This window comes from Mus pahari, chromosome 14 (genome assembly GCF_900095145.1).
Source record: "Mus pahari chromosome 14, PAHARI_EIJ_v1.1, whole genome shotgun sequence".
NCBI classification, from domain to species: domain Eukaryota; kingdom Metazoa; phylum Chordata; class Mammalia; order Rodentia; family Muridae; genus Mus; species Mus pahari.
In genome coordinates this window covers 45,470,637-45,476,783 of record NC_034603.1, presented here as the reverse complement: position 1 = coordinate 45,476,783, position 6,147 = coordinate 45,470,637, and the positions used below count along the sequence as shown (strand labels likewise).

The 6,147-nt window shown below is 47.2% G+C and overlaps 1 pseudogene; it reads right to left on the bottom strand.

Moving 5' to 3' along the window:
- Positions 1–4,627: 4,627 nt before the first annotated feature.
- On the bottom strand, positions 4,628–5,277 carry LOC110331822 (annotated as a pseudogene).
- Positions 5,278–6,147: the final 870 nt, after the last annotated feature.

The window sequence follows — 6,147 nt, the reverse complement described above, 5'->3', positions numbered from 1 at the left end:
GCCCGGCTTAAGGAATTGTTTTTAACTGTCCTAACTCACTCTGTAGACCAGGCTGGCCTCGAACTCAGAAATCCACCTGCCTCTGCCTCCCAAGTGCTGGGATTAAAGGCATGCGCCACCATGTCCAGCTTCTCCAACACTTCTTAATCATACTGAAATATCTTTGAAATTCCTTTTCAGCATCCAAGCCATGAATCCTGATATGACCTGCATCAAGGCTCAGGGAAATTCCTCAGGCCGCCATGGGTGACAGCATGCCCCTGTAGCTTCTGACTCTGAGAGGTTCTGGAAAAATTGGTATGTTGTAGTTTAGGGAGGACAGCGATACCCCATGATCAGAATCAACACCCTCCCTCAGCCTCCCAGATAACCACAGTGAGGGGGCAGCAGTAGCAGGCAAGCCTCCCTTGACTGCCATCCCTGCCCGCCTCAGAAACTTCACCCCAGGCTGCCTGTAGACCTCTCGGTTAGCTTTCAGGAAATGGCTGATCCATTGTGGCAGACATACCCTTTCCTTCCTGCTGAAAACATCCAGATGTCTCAGCTTCTTCCGGGTCCTGGTGAGAGCCATCTGCTGGGACGCAGCAAGCATCTCTAACTATGTGTGTCCCAGATCACCTCTCTCTTCAGGGAGGGAGACACAGCCTGCCTACGATGAGATGGGAGTTATATTAAAATGGTAACTTGGGGCGACAATTGGCTATGGAGAAGAAGCAAAAGACAGTAAGTCTGGGTAAGGTTTGGGTTTAGACAATGGTGCCATTCACCAACACAGGAAGGCGTTCAGGGGAGCGTCAGTAGCATTGATTACTAATGAAGCACTTGCTCTCTGCCCAACTCTTTTCTGTTTTCTCTTTACATGCACTCATTCAAGAAACCAGCATGAGGTGATGAGACCAACGCCACCGTGCTCCTTTTTACACTGACAGAGAAACAGGAACTTAGAAAGGTAAAGAATGGCCACAGTGCTAGACAGCTGGAGTAGTTACTTTTCTCGGCTGTGACAAAACAGCCGAAGGAAGGAAGGAAGGGTTTATCTCGGCTCACAGTCTAAGGATGAAGTCCATCATGATCAGTGGCAGGAGCGTGAGGCACTGGTCATATCTCATCTGTAGTCAGGAAGCAGAGGGATGGATGCCAGGGCTCACCTTTTCTGTCTTGTTTTTGTTGTTTTTTTGTTTTGTTAAAGATTTATTTATTTATTTTACAAATGTGAGTACACTGTAGCTGTACAGATGGTTGTGAGCCTTCATCTGGTTGTTGGGAATTGAATTTTAGGACATCTGCTCACTCCGGTTGACTCTGCTCGCTCAGCCCCTGCTTGCTCTGGCCCAAAGATTTATTTATTATTATAAATAAGTACACTGTAGCTGTCTTCAGACGTGCTAGAAGAGGGTATTAGGACTCGTTATGGGTGGTTGTGAGCCACCGTGTAGTTGCTGGGATTTGAACTCAGGACCTTCAGAAGAGCAGTCCATGCTCTTACCTGCTGAGCCATCTCACCAGCCCTTGTTTTTTGTTTTTTTGAGACGGGTCTATGCAATCCTGGCTGTTCTGGAACTCACTTTGTAGACCAGACAGACCTCGAACTCACAGAGATCCACTTGCCTCTGTATGTGCCACCACACCTGGCTTCGCTATCTCCTTTCTATTTAGCTTAGGAACCTAGCCCAAGGTCTGGTACTGCCTACATCCAGTTCCCAGCACGTGCATGGTGGTTCACAACTGTCCGTAACTCCAGTTCTAGGGGATCAGATGGCCTCTTCCGGCCTCCATTGGCACCAGGCATGCCCATGGTGCACATACATACATCTAGGCAAAACACTTGTACACATAAAATAAAATTAAACAAATCCTTAAAGGTGCCCAAATTTTAACAAGCCTAACACTATTCAACTGTGTAAGTGCAGAAGCTAGGCATAACTTTAATTCCAGCCCTTGGAAGGCGGAGGCAGGCAGATCTCTGTGAGTTCACGGGCAACCTGATCTACATACTTAATTCAGGACAGTCAGATCTATACAGTGAGACTCTGTATCAGGAACAATACAAAACCAAAAGTATAAATCTCTTCTGAGTCTGAGATAACACTTTTTTTTTAAAAAATGTATTATATTTTTACTTACTTAAGGCACACACAACACTATATGCATTTGGAGGTCAGACGACCACTCAGGGAGGGTTGCTTCTCTCCTTCTACCACATGGATCCTGGGGACTACACCCAAGTTGTCAGGCTTGGCAGAAAACACCTTAATAGCTGAGCTTTCTTGCTGGCCCTTAGATAAACTCTGAACCCGTAAAAGAGAAAAGTCAGAGGCTGGAGATAGCTCAGCCATCAGGAGCTGCTCTTTTTTTATGAACAGTTCATAGTGAAGAGTATGAACTGCTCATAGAAGACCTGAATTTGGTTCCTAACACCCATGTTGCATGGCCCACAAACACCTGCAATTCTACCTCCAGGTGTTCTGATGCCCTCGTCTGGCCTCTGAGGACATTGCACTCACGTGTACATAGTCAACATAGTCACACAGAGACACACATAATTATCAATAAAATAGGGGATGGAGACATGGCTCAGGGGTTAAGAGTATCGACTGCTCTTCCAGAGGACCCTGAGTTCGATTCCCATATGGCAGCTCAAAACTATCTGTAACTCCAGTTCCAGGGGATCCGATACCCTCTGGTACCAGGCACACACGTGATCCACAGACATACATGTAGGCAAAGCACCCATAGATAAAAAAATGATAAAAATGATGCTCACAGTCAGCTATTGGATGGAACACAGGGCCCCCAATGGAGGAGCTAGAGAAAGTACCCAAGGAGTTGTAGGGGGCTGCAACCCTGTAGGTGCAACAACAATATGAACTAACCAGTACCCCCTGAGCTCGTGTCTCTAGCTGCATATGTAGCAGAAGATGGCCTATTCAGCCATCATTGGGAAGAGAAGCCCCTTGGTCTTGTAAACTTTATATGACCCAGCACAGGGGAAGGCCAGGGCCAAGTAGTGGGAGTGGGTGGGTAGGGGAGCAGGGGCGGGGGTGGGGTATAGGGAACTTTCAGGATAGCATTTGAAATGTAAATAAAGAAAATAATAATAAATTTTAAAAATGAAAAAAAATGATAAAAATATTTTTAAAAAATGATAATAGAGAAAGAAATCAATAACACCCAGGGATTAGAATGGGAAATGCCAGGTAGCCCAAGGAGAGGGTGGGAATGAGGAGTTTGTCTGGCTGTCTTTAGGGTTAGTGGGGAGAAAAGGGCATAAGAATAACATTAGGATCATCAGCATTAGACGGTTCTACAGCCCAGGGCTCCAAGGCGATGGCAGAAAACAGACTCCCAGGAGGACTTTGAAAGTGGGGCAGAGCTCCAGCTTTGCAGGTCAGTGTCTCAACGTCAGCAGTCACCTCAGCACAGTGGCACAGGGGATACAGTTTGGGATCTCTCCAGGTCACTGGGAGCTATGGCAACATCTTGGCCTGGTCTACCCCATACACTGGCAACATCCCCATCCTCCACCATGGCAATCAAAACCATCTATTGCCAAATGGTTCCTTGTTCTTTCCCTTGGAAATGCTGCTAATGGAACTCAGCACCTGGCACTTGGATCCGGTGCCCCACTGAGTTGCACCCCCAGCCTGCTTTTTTTTTTTTTCAGGCATGGTGGCACACTCCTTTAATAACAGGACTTGGAAGGCAGAAGCTGATGGATCTCTGAGTTCAAGATGAGCCTGGTCTACACAGTGAGTCCCAGGCTATTCACAGTGACACGGAGAGACTCAGAGTGACATAGAGAGACCCTGTCTCAATTTTTTCATTTCAAATTATGTGTATATAGGTGTATGTGTGTATACATGAGTGTAGGTATCTGAAGAGTCCAGAAGAGGAGGTCAGAACCCCTGGAGTTGGAGTTACAGATGGTTGTAAGCTGCCCAGTGTGGGTGCTGGGAGCCAAATTCAGGTCCCCTGAAGAAGCAACAAGTGTTCTTATCCATTGACCCATTTCTTCAGCAGTCCCAGACTTCTTTTCACTTTTTGCTTTGAGATAATGTCTCACTAAGGTGTCCAGGATGGCTTTGAACAACAAGAGCTGACATTTTTAAATTCCCAAATCCAAAATGTCAAATTCCACAAGAGGACAAAAAAGATGCTGAGAACAGGTCCAGGCCGCAGGCAACGGGGATGCTTGAGCTGGGCTTCCGGAATCACACAGAGAGACTTGCACGGTCAGGACCAGTGACCCTCAGGTTTCAGCAGTGATGAGCCATGACATGCAACTCAACACGACTTAGTCAGGCAACTCAACCCCATAAGTGGGCCAGGCAGGCTCTGCACCTCTTCTGAATTCGGGTCTCAGGGCTGGGCAGACTTCCCAGGAACCATGCTAACAAGAAAAGCATGCATGAAGAACTAAGCCCAGGAAGAAAGTTTCCAGCTCCATCTTAGAAGCCGTACCTGCTTCTCTCTGACTCCCTATCCTCCACCAGCCTGAACACAGGAATCCATATCTCCACTCAGAAAAGAAGGCAACACAATCTCTCTCTGGTCCTTTTTTTTTTTTTTTTTTTTTTGACTGTCCTAAACTATTGGTTGGATATGAATTTTACAAATATCACCTGTATTAGTGGTAACAGTGCAGCTGGAGAGTACTGCGTCTTCTCCATTTTGCACAGCGAGAACCACCAATAGTGTGGTGGAACTTGTGGCTCTTTCCAAGGCCGCAGATCTTTCCGCCAGCAGATGTCAGTCCACGCATCTCTCTGTGCTTGTGGACTAGTTTGGTGATCCACTGGGTGTTAGGATTTCTTCTGATAGCTTTATGGAATGGATCGATGAGGATAACCTCAAAAAATTTATATGTGGAATCTTCACCAACCCAGTAGCAATTCAGGACTCTCAAAGCCCCACAATGGCGCTCAGCTCTCTCCTCAGCAACAGACTGAAGGTTTCGGGCAATGGCGCTCAGCTCTCTCCTCAGCAACAGACTGAAGGTTTCGGGCAAATTTCAGCTGGTTAACACCATGGTGGACAGGCTTGCCGTAAGTTGCACCCTTAGAAACCAGGCGTTTGCGACCACCACGGTGGACACGAATCCTGTAAATGACATACCCTTACCCTTGTACCCAAGTCTTCGCGGTTTATCAGGCTTGGGGGAGCGGGGTCCCCAGTGCAGCGCAGAGAGCTGGTGGTATTAGGAGCAGTGGAAAGAAAGCGTATCACGTCCGACTGCTTCTTCCTCCGTAGCCCCTGGATATATTTGTATGTACCCATCTTGGCTGCCGCCAGAGGAAAGTTCTGGTCCTTATCTGTATAAAAAGCCAACTACATTTGATAGCTTTGTAGGGCCAAACACATGGACGATTAACATCCCTTGCTTCATTCAAAACTTCTTACCAACAATATGAGGTTGATAACAGAATCCCTGTCATGGGGGCTGCGGGTGTGGCTCAGTAGATAAGTACAGAGCATGCACACTGGGAGTTGGGGAAAGGGCAGGGTGGGCTGGGGTGCTGGAGAGATAGCTCAGCTCTTAAGAGCACTTGCTGTTCTTCTAGTTGTTCAATTCCCAGCACCCTCATGGTAGCTCACCTCAAGTTCCTGGGGCTCTGACACTCTCTGGTCATCTTCTGACCAAGCATACATGTGGTACACAGCCATACACACAGGTAAAACACTAATACATGATAAAATAAATTTAATGGGGAAATAAAAGCTAGCTTGGGCAACATAGCTGGAAGCCAAAGCCAGGCCTGGAGACGGAAAGCCAGGGTGTAACTTCTGGTCATCAATCACACAGTATTTGGCCTAAGTGGAGCAGAAATGACTGTCCTTAATTGCAGGCCATAGGGAACAGATGGTCACTTTCGTATACCCAAGTAGCATTAAGTTCCTCTTCCATCCACAGCGGCATTTTGTCAAAATGTCCTTAAAACAGGTGCTAAGCATTCAGCCACTATACCCTCTGCTCCTGGTTGGTTATCTCCAGGTTACCCGCCGTCGATCTACTTGAAGACCCCACATGTGGGTTTCCACTGAGATGGATTTCCTGGGTGTGGGGAGCCGCCCTCACATTCGCCATTACAAGATAGCGCTGATGTCCTGTGCTCTAACAAACAAACAAGGCAGCTGCGCATGTGCTGG